Below are 17,986 nucleotides of genomic sequence, written 5' to 3' on the forward strand. Positions count from 1 at the left end.
TCATATTCAATCGGTATTTGGGGTATTATTAGTGTTTGTATACAACCGGAATACAGATTTTGGGGAAAATAAAGATTTGATCATCAGTTGGAATAGGATTTGGGGTATGAAATTTACATACAATCGAAAATACATAACGGAATAGGGATTTTGGGGTACGAAAATACATAGTTGGGGTATGAAAACAATATAAACATGCACGGGTTTAAAACATACCGATTTAAAGATCAAGATTTTTTGTGCAAACAATGTTGAACGACGATTTATATCTCATTAGGGCTTGTTAAGGAAGATTTTAATCTTGTTAAGAAATGTTTTAATTGATTTGTTTTAATTAAAAAATTATTAATTAAAGGTTACAAGATAAAGGTGCCACTTGGCACAAAAATAAGCCAATTAGGTGCCATGTGGCACAAACATCATTTTTGTTTATTATAATAGTAGATGAACATTTGTGTTCGTTTGTGTTAATATTTTTAAAATCTAAACGAATATAACTGAACAAAGATAAATGAACACATATGAACACAAACAAACATAAATGAATACGAATTAACAAATATAAAACTTTAAGTAGATGACTCATCCAAATAATATTTAATCATTTTTTATTAATAAACGAACATAAATAAACGAACGTTCATGAACATAAATGAATGAACGGAACATGTGTTCATGTTCGTTCGTTTAATTAAACGAATACAAACTTTTTGTTCATGTTCGTTCGTTTATTAAATAAGCGAACATAAACGAACTTCCGCCGAACAATTCACGAACAGTTCACTGAACGTTCGGTTTGTTTACAGGCCTAGTTGTAACATCACAATACAATACATTCGCAATTACCCGTAGAGCACACATGTTTAGTTAATGTCACATAACTTATGACCATTGACGTAAAAGTTTTATATCACATAACTTAATTCCATTGTCGTAAAAAGTTTAGATGTATCCTTATAATTATTATTTTTGAAAGTAGAAAAGGTCTTTTGTTAAATAAATATATCATTAGTGTAAACGTTAAAAGTATAAAAAAAATATGAATCTTTTATTTTCAGTTAATGAATTAATTAATAGTATTTCACAGCCCACCGTGGGGCATATAAGTTTTTATGATTAAACTAGTGTTTTATCCAGCGTGTTGCTCAATGCGCCGGACAGGTCGGTAAAACTCTAGCGCTGGTACAACCCAAGCATTGACGCGATAAGTCAAAGCAAATTCGGTCCGTTTTGGAAAAACTCGAGCGTTTGTAAAACCTGACCGTTGTAGATCCTGGGCATTAGGGCGGTAGGTTGAAGTGGACTCGGTCAGTTTCAGTAAAACTCGAGCATTGGTAAAAGCCGATCGTGATCGATCATGGCCGTTGAGGCGGTTAGCCTGCGCAAATTTTGTCGATACGGTACTGGAACTAAAAAAACCATATCGTCATTCAGTTGGTTTTGTTACATTTGATACGATACTAGAACTAAAACACAACACCATGAGTCTACGCGAATTTTGTGGAAGAAAAACCAAAAATAAAAAATTTATAGAAGTTGAGTTGGGCCAATGGGATAGCATCGGTTAGTAAAACTCGAGCATTGGTAAAATCGATGATTGTCACGTTCTTTTCATTACCGTAACACCCCGGTTTAAGCGGAAACGCCTGAGTGTGACGTAGAATTGCTCAATACACATATGACCATATTAAGTAACAATATTATCATCAATTAATTAAACCATCAAATACACAAATCCTCATTTATTTACTTGTTTTAGCTTAGTGTGGTTGTTTTGTGTAACACTGCGTAAATACCCTTGTAGGGTTTAACCAAAAATGAACTAACATATAAGTCTAGGGACTTAAAATGTAAAATCTGAAAATAGGGAATCATCGCGATACGCGACGGGTTAGTTAATTCACCCATCGCGTATAGCGACGGACTTAGCACATCAACCTAGAAATGGGCGGCGTAGCAATACGCTACAACTTAACCAACGAGGTCATCGCGTATCGCAATGACATGTTAAGTAACTGGGACACGTGTCCAACCACGTGGCACGATATGACCGGCCACGTGTCACAATCTGGTAAGGCGGCGTCATATTGCGGCGTCGCGATACACGGCAGGGTCGCGATGGGTTACCAAAAACGCCTATAAATGGGGGTGACTGGTATGAGCCCTTCTCATTCCAAAAACGCACTCCACTTCGCATAATTAACCTAGAAAGGCGTGTCAGATTTCCGTGACGAGCCGACGTTCCGTTTTCTCGTAGTTTGTGCAATTAACGAAGTTAAAATCAAGTTAGCAATCGTATAAGCAAGTTAGAGATCAAGATCCTACCGAAAAGTTATCACTCTTTCCTTAGTATTATCAATCCGAGTATTCGTGTTAAGGTAGGGTTATGATTAAGTTTTTTAAGTTATAGCTTAAACATCAATCGAGGCTATGGCCTTTAACCTTGAAAGTATTTTTATAAGCATTCACAAAGAGTTTTCATAAACGTTACTTCTTGATGAAATAATATTAATAAAAGATATATTTTGACGGGCATGTAGTAAACTGTAAGGGGGATATCACTAGTAGCGAGTTTCTTGCCTAAGGAAAAGTAATTCATACAAATCTCAATCAACCGAGGAACCGTTTACTTACATGGAGAAACTCACCAACGTGTTAGAACATATTAAGCCAAAGCATGCTATATCAAACGTCACATAAAACAAAGTGTTTTTATTCACAATCAACGTTATAAATGATTTCAAGGTTAAGCTTAATAATCATAGCTTAATCAAGAAACATCATTGAAATATTTATACAAACCTATTTATGTATAGGTTAATACCATTCTCAATCAAAGAAAGGTTTCAAATGCACCGACGGTACAGGTGAATACGTTAACCTTTTACAATCAGTCAAACCATATTTATACTCGATAAGATGAACGGGTGTTTGTCTTAACGAGACAGTCAAACGTTTATATTAGATTATGTGGTCTCTAAATCGTTATAATACAAAGTAGAAAATAAAATCAACTCAAAACGATTACACATGTGTCTGGATCCGAACATAACTGTTCAGCCTATACAGTCAAAGGCTACGTGGCCGCGGGCTAACGGTCATTATTAGTTCTCCATTAAGGGGCTACGTGGCTCAGAGAACACTTTTGTGTGTGTAGGGAAGTGGTACATATACCGGAAGTAGAAATACTTCCGATAAGCTTGTCAAGAAAACTATATTTGTATTGTAACGATTATTCAAATTATTTTTGGAGTCATACGTGTTCACCAGCACATAGCTGACATATTTTTCCAACCCATTCCAGGTAATTAAGCATTAGTAGCCATAGCAAGGATTGGAGTTTTATGAAGATAGAAGCGCGTTACAAGATGGCTTCATTTTTGATAAACTAAATCCTTGTAATATGAAACACATATTTTGTAAACAAATACTTGGGTATTTAATTTCCAAGTAAATTTTCAATGTAAATTAATATTATATTCAACCCAAAGTCTTTCGCTAAAATTAACCCATAAACTCTGATATATTTACAAAACAGGTACCAACTCGTGGTCACACTTCTAGGCCCTAAGCCGGGGTGTGACATTTTGTAATTTGAGTATATTACTTTATAAGTACTAAATTAGTTATGGGTCAGTTTTTATGTTAGGCATAGTACAACTTGCTTTTTTTAAACACATGTTCTACATCTTTATTAACTTTTCCATGAATGCAGCTTTAAAAGAAGAAGTCTCACCCGATGAAGTCTCTCAACTCAATCAGCTTACCTTTCGAGAGGCTCCACATGGAGTTATTTGGTCCCGTGAATGTCAAAAGTATCACCAGGGAACTCTATTGCTTGGTGGTTTGTAACACCTTGGCTAAAGCGGAATACGCCCATGTGCGACGTACAGATTGCTCAAAACTCATGTGACACTATTGAGGGACAATATTATCATTATTTCATTGATGATTCAAATAACAAGTACTTTTGAAAATAAGAAAAACTACCAAGACATAAACAAGTCAAACACTTTATTATTGATAATCATATGTCTAGTGTCTTCTCTTGTTTCATCCTCTAATTAGCATATCCGTAACATATGCATAATATAATGTCAACTAACTTAATAGTTGGTGAGTTCACACAGTTTTTATATAATACATAAAAATCATACAATTCCATGGAAACTCGTGAAAAGAAAATAAGGTCATTTCCAGTTGGGATTGTGCACAAACGTACTCGGATAATGAGACCCTTTTCCACTAATAACAACAAGGTCTTGAGCGCAAGGGGGGGTGCGTATGATCATACTATATTGAAGTAATCCATGAGCAAGTAACTATGAGCAAGTAACAAGTAAACACACAAGTCCATGTAACGAATTGTAGTTTGTAAGTAAAATCATAAGAATTTGGGTTTTGTAGGATACATATGCTACCCCCAAAATAATAAAAAGTAAAAAAAGGGGGTGTGAGAAACTCACCTTAGAAATTGGAATGACAAGTTGGAAATGAAACGTGAAGCGCGTTATATGAAACCAAAAGTTCGAACTTCACGAGCTAAAATAATAAGAAACACGAGAATTACTAACTAATTGATGGACATAAAACGTCGGTTTTAAGGTTCATACGTTATTGTTTATATATATGCTTTTACACATTTTAAAGTATATTAATATTTACGTTTAACGGATTTTAACGATTTATTATTATGATATTATTTATAAGATGAATATTAACTATAATAATTTTACGGAAATTTTAGTGTTACCGGTATGTTTATTTGCTATAAACGTTTATCGGTTTAAAGTTAAAGTTACACGATATTAGATTATATATATAAATATTTATATAGTTATTTTACGAATTGTAATGATTGGTTCAGGTTTGTAAAAGTTGGATACTTGGATGAAAAAGATTGAAAACCATCTAAAACAATTGTTATTTTATTTAAAAATGATTTAAGTTGATTTATTATGATTTATAAACATATATTTGATTTATTAAAACTATTAAAATGGTTTCTAAAAATACAAAATGAATCTGCAGTGACCCGGGTTTGAACCCGGGTCTTCATGACTACAGCAAGGAAATACAACCACTAGACCAAAGTGTTTTGTGTTATAAATTTAGAACCATAAAATATAAATATAACATCATGTTCATCATCTTTTTGAGCAAACCCTAGATTCAATACACCTAATCTGTTCCACGTTTGTCCGATTTATGTTACGGGTTTTGTTATACGCTTGAAACTAATACGATTTCATATCTTACTTACTTGATTTGGTACCCGAATGATGGAGAACAAGACTCGCCGAAAAAGTAAACTTTAACAAATCGGAGTTATAGAGAGTGTCAGAATGTAAGGCCCTGGCCCCGGTGCCCTACTTTGGCGTTGGATTTACTCATAAACACAATTCTACATGTCAGAGCGAGTTAAAACTTTCGCGGAATAATAATAAAGGTTAACCATTTATTACAAACATTCATAACTTGTCTTTTAAGACATAACATAAAATATAGTATCAAAAAATCATGACAAATCTTCAGATGCCGGCCTCTTCAGATCCTGCCATGTGTCATCCTCAAACCAGCTGTCTCAGCCTATTAACCTGCGTGCATACTAAAAGTCAGCTACACTGAGTGAGTTTTAGTTAATCAGACAACATACAATACATTCACATACTTACATATGTATCCGAAGATACATATCTTCACCTTTGTTACATACTTACATACATACGTACTTTCATTCTTTATTTCATACTTACATATATACTTTCATTCATACATATACGTTTTAAAGAGCCTTCCGCCCTATGATATTCGCAGATATTATTAGGTTCTGTTCCCTACATTCGCATATATTATTAGAGTCTGTTCCCTACATTCGCAGATATTATTAGGGTATGTTCCCTACATTCGCAGATATTGTTAGGGTCTTTTCCCTACATTCGCATATATTATTAGGGTGTGTTCCCTACATTCGCAGATATTATTAGGGTCTGTTCCCTTTTTAACCATACCTTCCACATGTTCTAAGACCATACATGCCTTTCTTCATATACTCATACTTTCGTACATACTCATTTCATTATATACTTTCATACATACATATTTCATACTAGGCATACTACACATCACTTTCCCTGTAAGTCCCGAATCTGGATCACTACAATTATGATATCAATATACAAGTATAGGTGCGGAATACCTATACTCGGTGATTCAAGAACACGATATAACAATAAAGAGTAACACGGAATTGCTTCAAAACACACGTATATTATTGAATACGTCGGGTGATTAAGCACTTACAATACTTGATCACTCAATGACTAGGAATGAACAACCAAACCCTATACATCATAACACCTATATATAGGGATACACCAACATGGCCGGCCTAAACAACCAACAGCCCACCGAGAACACATAGGCTCACATACAAACCCAAAACCCCAAGCCCAAATCAAGTAAACTATAATCAAACTAAGCTCAAACCACAAAACTAGGCCCAACAATCTCCCACTTGGTTTGTAGCTTAGTCTTTTAATCATGCTCCATGTAATCAATGTCAGCATCTTTCAAAGCAACCGCCCAAAACCTGCATCTGATAATTGAAGCTACCATACCGGTGAATTCTTTGGCGGCCGTTTCAAAAATTCCATCAGCTATTATCTGGACTGTACTTAGAGTCTTGATGTCTCGTTCAATGAACTTCAGGAGGTCTCTCGGATCAACAAATCTTAACTGACTCTTCCCTTTTGCAAGCTTGATGATAACTGTAGCAGTTACACTATCATACATCCAAAATCTCATGTTGTCCAACGTGCCATCTGGAAATTCTTCTGGTAGAGGAATATGAGTGGCATTGGCAGTGGAAGGCCACATGACATTCACCATAGTCTTCCCGGTCTTTGGGTCATGAACTCCCTTTTCCTTTTTCAGAAAAGATTCAACAGTTTTCATGTTTGGAAAACCTTGGTCAACTTGTCTTCGCAGAAAGTTCCAGAACTCAGTCCCGCGTTTGTCATGTGTTGGATTTGTGAATGGAGAGTCAATCAAATCACTAAGATCCAATTTGGTCCAGGAACCAAAGTCTTTCATCTTCTTGTAATACTCAGTTGCTCCTGACTTCCTTTTAACCCACCACATATTCTTATCCGCATCAAACCCCATGATAACACTCCCGATCGATCACCATATTTATCATTAAAAGCCCTTTTCAAATCAATAACAAACATGTCTGGATGATATGATGATTCAACATTCTGATATGAGTTTTTCATTACCAGCAGCTTTTTCTTTCCCTTTTCAAGGAGATTCTTCTTAATTCTGTCAGACTTCTCTTTGGAGACGGGGGAAGCATCCATATACTGTTGCAGTGATTCAGAGTCATCAATGTTTTTAACAGGGCGAGCAGTAGAGCTACCACCTTGACTCACGTTGGGCACTTTAGAAGCCACGTCATCACTGCCTTTAAATTCATCTCCAAACTTTTGAAACAGCTTTTGTTGGAGGTCGAGATACAAGGCCGTTAGTTCTCCCATGTTCGACTGTAGCTCTTTAATCTTTGAATCTTTATCAGAGTTGCCTGCTTCCAATTCTTGAATACGAACATCTTTGACCACCGTGTCCTGTTCGATTTCAAAGACTCGACGTTGTAATGCATGAACGTCAACAGGAGCATCTTCAAGAACAACACCCTTACCCTTGTCTCGAAGGTAAGTCTCTTGCAAAGCCAGAATTTGGGCAACCTTGTCTGACGTACTGGAGCTTGACGGACCCTGAGTGTCCGGACCAGATGAACCGCAGGGAATATCTGTAGTGTCGGTGTGAGGAACATCTGTTTCAAAATCAAAATCAAAATCATCACCAAAATCACAAGTCAATAAATCATGAAATGAAGGCTCAGCAGTAGATGTATCTTGTCCAACTTGTACTTCTGGAGCAGGTGTCTCAGGTTGAGTAGTATGTTGAACTGGGTTGTTTGTTTCATTTGTAGTTAGTGTAACGGTTGTTTCAGACTCACTTATTAGCACGCCAGGCCTCGGGTCTTTCTTTCTTCATTTACGTGGACCGAGGTCTGCTGTGGGATCCTCAACTAAGTTTTCTTCATCAATTTCAGCAACAGTCTGAGGAGGCTTCATAGCATTTGACTGTTATAAAGCTTTAACAGTATCCAAGGTACTTAAAGTCTCGGTACTTGGAGAGGTATCTGACTGACGGTGTTCAGTCTCATCTTCTTCATCATCAGAAATCTCGTAAGTTGCAAAACGCGGTCGAACTGGTGCCACATGTTTATCAGCAACCTGAGCTATGACAGGCTCAACTTCTGTTTCAGCAAATCGTCCGAATTTCACCAGAGCATGAAGGCCCCGATAAACAATCTTGGCCCCCTTCCTGTTTTATTTCATCAACCCAAAGGTACTAGGTCCCAAAGACTTCATATCCACGGTGTCAACAGTTTTTACAAGGTCTGGAAAGTGAGAATAAAAAATCATCTGTAGGAACCTTGGATACATAAGAAACATTTTCTTCTTCTCCCCTTTCAGATTGCTCATCATTTCATTGAAGACGAACTTGGAATAATTGTAATTCCAATCCATGATCAGAGCAACGATAGCGGACATCTGAGTGTGACTGATCTCATCAGATCCCCCTTTCCTACCGGACACGCAAGTGAAAAACGTGTGAATCAATAATCTCCAATATGGGTGGAACAGTTTCTTGATTGCCGGAGGATGTGTGCCCTCGTAACCCATACATGTAAGAACCTCTGTGACAGCAGTAGGAGAATACTCATTCATGTAATCAGGTTTATCACAAAACAATAACACCTCTCTCACAATCGCCTCAGTGATGCTAACTGACTTCTTCTGTATTTTGGAATCTATGGATATGACTCCGTCTTGTCCGTGTGGGTTGATTGAGGCATTGTTCCAGAAATCCATGATCATCTTCTTGCAAATGACAGGATTTTCTCGTGGTGCGTGAGATATCCTGCATGTGTTGAGGCAGACAATCATAGAGTTGAATTCCTTGTGAGTCATGGGTGGATCATATAAATATCCAGCCACGTTATGCGACTCAGCAACCTTTAATATATTCTGATAAGCCATTTATGCACCAAACGGGTCAAGTTAGACAATTAATAAATTAATATGATAAAATTAAAAAATTTGTCCATGGTTTAAAAAGAATTTGGTCCAAAAGACTAAGACAGGCCCACATAAAACTCATAGAGAGCCCAATAAGTGTTATATGACCCAAGTGTGTCAACACAATATAAATATGGGCTCAGACAGTGAGAAGAGGGCCCAAATGGGGAGATTTCGGTCAACAGGGTGGGTTCTCGGTCAATGAAAGTCAACAAAGCTGATGAAATCAACTGAAAATGGGGGTTCTCGGTTAATAGATAACCGAGAACAAGAGTTTCGATCATAACTTGACCGAGAACAAGTGTTTTCTGTCAAGATGGGGAGTTCTCGGTCAACACAAGTCAACAGAAAACTTTTAACAGCTGTGGACAGAGAACCCTTGGGTTTCCGCCTAGGGAAACGGGTAGGCATCTTCTTCCCACCGAGATCTCTCTAATCACCTCCATTAAACTGCAATTGACCATAGTAATCAACCGAAAACACCTAATTAAACCCTAAGGAATCCACCGAAATTCCTAAATACTCAAGAATCCACTTTTGATTCATCCAATTATCTATAGAATTGATTCATTGAAACATCGTGTGAGCCTCTTGTCGGAGCAAAGATCCCATATGATATTGTTCAGTACCTGTTAAGTAGAGAGACACACTCTTTAAAGATGATTAGTAATAGGATGTTAGATATCGGCTAAAAGCTTGAGAGGGAGAAAGGTTTAGATTTTGTGAAGATAGTGATAAAGATAACTAAAACAAAACCTTAATAACCTTTTATGGTAAAACCAAAGACACCAGTGAGCAGCCCAAATCACACATGTTCCAGCAACCCAAAAATTTTTAAGCCCGATTTTTTAAAAAGAACACATTTAAATTATACGACCATTTCGAGGAGAGTAATTTCGAGGAAAACTTAAAAGCTTAGAAAAGATAGACAAAATAAAACATAATAAACTTAGCTAAGAACAAAGACAAAATAAATATACATATTAATATACACAGTAACTCCCTTTGAATGTTTAAGATCGGGATCAAATTTCAGTTTTTAGTAAAAACGCCGCCCTTTTATGAAAAGATCCGAACAAGGAATCATATTGTTTAAGAGGCTGCCACAAGGATTCATGTTCAGCGTTATTATGACATAAAGAGATAGGTTGATAGCTGGTATAACATAGTTAGCATGATTTTCATTGCATTAGTGATATGATTAAGGTTCAGTTCGGCATAAAGCTTAGATGGACATCACTCATGGACCTGTGGTGCCTCCTATCTATTCTCAAAGCGTATTCGGCTTTCCCCATATCACCCCAATTTGACTCCAACCCCCTAGTGCTTGATCAAAAGATTTTTTATAAAGACAGAAATTTTAGGCTTTAAGGTTGAACGTTGGACTTAGTGCCAGTAAACTGACAAGCCTTTCATTCGAGACATGACAAGACTTACTTGTGTGCCCAAATCTCTGTAGTTCTAGTTTAACCCTTTAAACCCCTCAAAATAGTTTTAATAATATGTAAATAACTTAAATAACTCTTTTGCTGATTTTTTTTTGCTACAAAAAAAAAAAAACACAACTACACAATATTTTTGGTGATCAAGACACTAACGGGCTCGTGTATAACTGGGTAATTGCTTTTCTGCCTATCATTCGGAGGGATGTATCTGGAGACATGCACCTGTCTTCAAAATGATTCTCCACATTAAGTTTAGCAAATTTAGTTTATATCACTTCAACTTTTACGCACCATGGAAAGCTACCATACAATATCAATGATTGTTCTAGAGCCTTATAAGCTTAATAACTTCACCCGTTAGGCACACAAAAACAATTTATCTATCACTTTCCAAAGGTTGGATCAATTTTCATTTGATAATATTTGAGGCTTCTAAAAGCTGTTAACTGAATAGTAATATCATTTCCCACGGAGTTACATAAAGCATGCGTGTTAAGTATTCAGTCACCCCGGTCACTGTCAAGCTTTTAGGTAAATGGCTATCCTGTATGACCACGAGTGGTTAACCGGACCAACCATGCATAGATATGCATGTCCTTCCAGCTCAGAGTTGCTGACATAATTTAAGTGAAAGAGCTGAAAACACAAAACACATCATAATCGCCCTGGGTGCTTTCAGTCGTTGGGTAAATGGCTATCCTGTGAAACTATAAGTAGGGCACAAGACCAACCATATACGAGTATACGTCCTTCAGACTTGAGCAACCGACATAACTTTAAGCGAGATTGAATCTTGATTTTTTTTTGCTTAATGAAAAACAACGCACACACACTATTTTTGACTTTTTGATTTTTCTCCCCCTAAATTTGTGCAAGAATAACGAAAATGTACAAATTTACACCCAAAAAAGACTCAATCCTCAAAACGAAGCATTTTAAGAAAACCCACAAGCACATTAAATTTGGCTGTTCCGACCGGTTTTGTAAATAAGTCCGCCACATTATTTACAGTGTGGACTTGTTCAAGGTGAATTAATTTTCGATCAAAACAGTCACGAATAAAATGAATTTTGATGTCAATGTGCTTGGTTTTGGAGTGTTGAACGGGATTTTTCACAATGGCAATGGCCGCATCATTATCACAAAAAATAGGAGTGTCAAGAAATTCCAAACCGTAATCCAGCAGTTGGTTTTGCATCCAGATAACCTGAGAGCAGCTAGCAGATGTAACAACATACTCCGCTTCGGCAGTCGAAGTAGACACCGTCTGTTGTTTCTTGCACTGCCACGAAATGAGACGGTCTCCTAGGAACTGGCAACCAGCTGACGTGGATTTCCTGTCAATGTCATCTCCACCATAATTGCTATCAGCAAAAGCATAAAGATCAAATTCTGATTGCTTGGGATACCAAAAACCTAACTTTGGTTGTCCCTTCAGATATCTAAAAATACGTTTAACAGCAATTAAATGAGAGAGTTTAGGATTAGCCTGAAACTGAGCACACTGGCAGAATGCAAACAGAATGTCAGGACGACTTGCTGTCAGATACATCAGAGACCCGATCATCGATCTGTAGTATGTTCGATCTACGGGACTCCCATCAGGATCAGATGACAATAGTGGTCTTTCCACCATGGGAGTATTGGCACTCTTTGAATCTTGAAACTCGAACTTTATTAGCATATCCTCAACATACTTCCCTTGATGGAGTAAAATTCCTTCTGAACTTTGACGAACCTATAACCCCAGGAACGTTGTCATTTCTCCCAACGAACTCATCTCAAACCTCTTTTTCATCACCCCTTCAAACTCAGTGCACAACTCAGCACTGGTGGACCCAAAAATAATATCATCAACATAAATCTGGACAAGAATCAAATCTTTTCCGACATTTTTCCGGAACAAGGTTTGATCGATGGTTCCACGCTTGTACCCATGATCAAGAAGATGCTTGGTCAATGTAGCATACCACGCTCGAGGAGCTTGGTGTAACCCGTACAAAGCTTTGTTTAGTCTGTAGACGTGATCTGGTTTCTTGGAATTAACAAAACCTGGTGGCTGATCAACATAGATTTCCTCTTTAACTTCCCCATAAAGAAACACAGTCTTGACATCCATCTGATACACAGTGAACTTCATGAATGAAGCATATGCCAGAGAAATTCTAATAGCCTCAAGTCTAGCCACTGGGGCATAGACTTCAGTATAATCTAACCCCTCAACCTGACGAAAACCCCGAACTACCAATCGTGCCTTATTATGAACAATAACCCATGTGTCATCTTGCTTGTTTCTGAAAACCGATCTAGTGTCAAGAGATTTCTTTCCTTCTGGCAGTTTAACCAATCTCCAGACCTTCAACTTATCAAACTGATTCAGCTCTTCATGCATCGCATCAACCCAACTTGGTTCTTGAAGAGCCATCTCTACATTTTTTTGACTCAATTTGAGAGATGAAACACGAAAACATACAACTGTTTATGTGTCCGGTCTGACTTCTGGTGGACACACCAGTTTCAACGGGACCTATAACATTTCCAATCGGATGATCTTTCTGAATTCTTGATGGAATTAATAATTCAGAGACATCACCGGTGGATTGCAGGTTTGACAAGTTCTCAATATCATTAACAAGAGGGTTTTTCCATCCAGATGTTGCCTTGCTGTGAGAGTATGAGGTGCCGGCGACATATTCATTTGGAATGTCATCAGGAAACAAAGTACTCCCGAAGATCTGACGAATAGAACTCTCCCCCTCAACATCAGTTGCATTTTCACTCGTGTTTGGTGAGCATTCAGGTTCTAGAGTTGTGTTGCACTGATTGTCCGAGGCAGGTGAGGCATTATTCAATTCAGCAACATCATCATCAATCAGTGGATAAATATGAGATACAGTCTGTGGAATTTCCTTTGCAACTTCCACTGTGTGATCACATGGGGGTTCGGAGTTGATGACTGGAAACACATTGAATGGTTTGAAAAATTCATTGTAATCGAATAACCAATCGGGACCAACACGAGCATCAGTCTCATTTTCTTCCAGCCAACAAACCTCATAAGACTCTATAATCTGTTTGGTGGACTTGTTGTAAACCCTATAAGCTGTATTTCCCGCATACCCAACAAAATAACACTCATCGGCTGCAGCCCCAAACTTTGGAGTGGTTTCGAGATTCAGTAAAGTACACGGATAACCAAACGCTCTACAATGTGCAACCGTGGGTTGATGACCGTAGACAATCTCATAGGGAGTCTTCATCTTCGATTTGTTGATTATCACCCGATTCTGAACATAACATGCCGTGTTAACGGCTTCTGCCCAGAAGAACAATGGCAATTTGGAGTCACACAACATTGTTCTTGCAGCTTCGATAAGAGTTCGGTTTCTTTTTTCAGCCACACCATTTTGTTGAGGAGTTCGTGGGGCGCTGTACTGACGAAGCACCCCTTTTTCTGAGCAGAAATGATTCAAAGTCGCATTCTTGAACTCGGTTCCATTGTCACAACGGATTCCCTTCAGCTTTAGATTCAGTTGATTTTCCATGAGCACAATGAATTTCTTGATAAGATATGCAGTTTCACTGTTATTTGACAAGAAAAATACTCATGTAAAACGTGAGTAATCATCAGTAATAACGATACAATAAGAGCTACGAGACAAACTCAGAACATGAACTGGACCGAAAAGGTCCATATGAAGTAGTTGAAAAACAGATGAGATGGTATTAATCAATTTTGTCTTGTGAGTTTTTTGATGATGTTTTCCCAAAGCACAAGCCACACATTTTTCAACAGTCACAAAATCCTTGATTGGTAAACCATGCACTAAATTGTTTTTAGCAAGACGATTCAGATTTTTTGTATTAGCATGACCAAGCCAACGATGCCAAAGCATCGCATTATGTTCCGACACTTTTGAAAACAAGCATGTTATTTTACCAGTAACATTTTTGTTCATGTCGATCACATAAGCATTATCTTTTCGTTGTGATCGAACAAGAATCCAGTCTTCTGGTATCATTATACAAGGTTTCAGAATTAAGCACTCATTTTTAGTAAAATGAGTTGAAAAAATCTTTGTCACAAATTTGTGACACGCTCAAAAGACTATGCTTCAATTCTGGAACAAAGTTATCATTTTCAAACTTTAAAACACCGTTAGTTACAGTACCCTTTTGAGTGATCTTTCCTTTCTCTCCTCCCGCAAAAGACACGTACCCACCGTTAAATGTTTGAATGTCGTGAAGCTGGGTAATGTCCCCTGTCATGTGCCTGGAACATCCACTATAAATATACCAAGGTCTGATGATATTCCTCCATAGCTGTCCCTACACAAAGCGCGGGATTAGTTAGTTTTTGGTACCCAGTCCATACTTACACTGGGTGACCCTGACTCATCTACGGTTGTCACAGATTGCCATGATATCCTTTTTGTCATCAAAAATGGAATGAGTTGACACTTTTGCCGGAGATTTAGGCAACCATTTATGTCTGTAAGATTTGGAATTATATGTACGAATGGCTGTCATAATCTCCGGTGTTTTAGATGTAGATGGAGAAGAATCAGTCTTCTTTTCCTGTTTTGGTCTAGCCTTGGTGTTTATGTGAGAATTTGAACTTGGAACACCATTTCTGACTTTTCTGTTTGACATGTTAGATTTGGTCTGATGAGGACTAAACCTGCCAGATTTGTTTCGATTCCAATCATCGTTGAAGGAACTAGCTTGATAATGTCTGAATCCTTGCCTGTACGCGTTATGGGGCATGTATGGCATATTCCTTTTATAAAATCCGTGGTAAGGAACATACGGACGATGTGGACAATTTCTGGAAATATGACAAGGGGTGCCACAATTAAAATAAGTTTGGCGTTTTATGAAAAAGTCATATTTGGCAACTCCTTGTCTGGACTGGTTGTGTGGACCAGTCTGCTTCAGTTTGCGAGAACTTATGTTGTCCCTTTTTAACTTATCACCTTGTTTGTAATTAGAGCATCCCTCTTTGACAAATTTAGGTGCAACATATTTTTTGTTTGATGTTTTTGAAATTTTTGAAATTTTTTATTTTATAAGAAACCACATTAGTAGAATTCAAAGTTTCAACCGAATCAACCACACAAGAATCCTTGCTCTTTAAAACAGAGCCCACACAAACAGTCGGAATAACAGAATTCAAAGCAGGAAGGTTTAAAGAAACATCAGAAACGGTATTATTATCAAAATCAAAACACGGGTCGTCATCCTCATCAGTCCATTCCTTCACAATTACTCTTTCTGCACATGTAGTAGATACATTAGAATCATTCATATTTAAAGTAGACGAACCCGCATCAGCAGAGCTGGTTCCATCACCTTTGTCTTGTTTACCATACTTCATATCCTTTATCTTTTCTTCCTGTTCTTTGGTGACAGGAGTAGGAACATAATTGTGATTATAAGGAGGGGGAATTTGACTGAATCCTATTCCCTCACCTTCATTCTCTATCCACCACAGTTTACTTTCAATCATTGAGTTGACAACCTTACTGGAGCCATCGAATTTTTTAAAATTAAATTCAGCCTTTTCAAAGTTGCTAGTTAGATTTAGAATTTCTAACTTTAAGGCTTCCAGTTTAGTAGTTAACTCAGCGATTTCTTGTTTCGCATCAAGATGGTGACAGCTCATTATGCTAAAATCAGGCTTAAGTTTTTTAATATCCTTGTTCAGAGATTATATTTTATTGTAGGTTCCCAGCCGGATCTACACGAGATATCACGTACTACGCAGGTGCGGAATCCCTACGTAAGACGTTACGAGTATAGAAAACAATACGATTAACACACGATAATCAAACACGTTGTATACCAAACTTAAACACGTGATACGAAGATCACTTGATTACAGACTCTCTCTGACTCGAATACACGAAAACTGTAAAACTGAATTATTTTATTAATAAGCCGTAACAGATGGCTTATATAATCACGACAACTTCGCCTGGCATGTTCAGGCGAAGTTGTCACTAACTTCGCTTGTCTAACAAGTTCGCCCATATCAGCGAACTTGTTAGCAACTTCGCTTATACAAAACATAAAACATTACAAACGTGATTACAGACACTAGACACTGAACTACTGACATTATGCACCAACAGACTCCCCCTTGGCAGTAGCTTCATCTCTTTAGCTTCAAACACGTGTCTTGTAATCTTCAATCTTGTATCTTCACGCATGCACTCCTTCTCTAACACAAACCGACACAACTCTTTGATATTTCCTCGCTTCGTCTTTCCAAGCAGGAATATAAAAGATTTTCTTCTCATTGAGCACCTGCAGATCAGCTTGCGATAAGTTTACCAAATGCATCGGATCGTAAACTCTTAGAAGCTCTTGTTCATCCTCGTCTTCCATCACTGCCTCAGCTGTCTCACAATCTACAAACCACCACTTTAGGTCTTTAAGCACATCCTTGGGCATAAGCTTCATCGGTACTTCTTTCAAACACCGGATCGGTTTATACTTCATGACCATCCAAGGCTTTCCATCAGCTCTCAAACCTCTATCCTTGCCTTCAACAAGTTTTCCCTTCTGTGGTTTTAACAGCTCAAATTTCTTCTCTTTTATACTTTCTTTCCATACAATTTTCCCAATAACTCTAGCCATATTATCGTCACTTCGATTGATTAACCCCAATCTGGCTAAGTCTTTCACTTCACATTCCGGCAGTGTATTCAACGATCTTAACAGTCTTTTAAAATACTGAACACCGTCATACCTTTTAATCACGAAGAGCCTCAACTGCTCATCATAGATCCAGCAAATAATCCCTTTCTTCGCTTCAGCATAGCCTTTAATGTTGTAACTCTTCTTAAACATTGTAGGGACCGCCGATTTCTTCGTTTTGACGAACCACTGAGCGTAGCCTTCCTTCCACCTAGGCTGCTCTTCCCATTCAGACTCATCGCTTCCAATCTGTTTACTCATATCAGCTTTTTCAACATCTGGAATGTCAAGCTCCACATTCTCTTCTACTATCTCTCCCTCTTCAATCTCATAATCAATCACAATATCTTCTCCAATCTTTTCTATCACATCACTTGGTAGAATATCATCATCACCAACCAAGCTATCATCCATCTCCTCTACGTCCACCACCACCACATCATCACCACCAGCTGCAGATGTCGACTCCCCCTGAGTTGTGGAAGTTCCAAGAGCTTGAGTAGTTCTTGGTAGCTCACCACCTGCATCTTTCGACGCATTGGGATCATCGTCTCTATCATTTCTTCTCTTGGTCCTCAACTCGTCGCCTTTACAGCTCGTCTCCCCCTGAGATGCCAAGAACTTCTTCAGAGCATCTATGATCTTTCCATGTTCTACCAGCAGGGACGACTGCATCTGATTCTCTGCAAC

The sequence above is a fragment of the Bidens hawaiensis genome, unplaced genomic scaffold (genome assembly GCF_021521415.1).
Source record: "Bidens hawaiensis isolate Kalapana, Puna unplaced genomic scaffold, B.hawaiensis_p1.1 tig00020018_1, whole genome shotgun sequence".
NCBI classification, from domain to species: Eukaryota; Viridiplantae; Streptophyta; class Magnoliopsida; order Asterales; family Asteraceae; genus Bidens; species Bidens hawaiensis.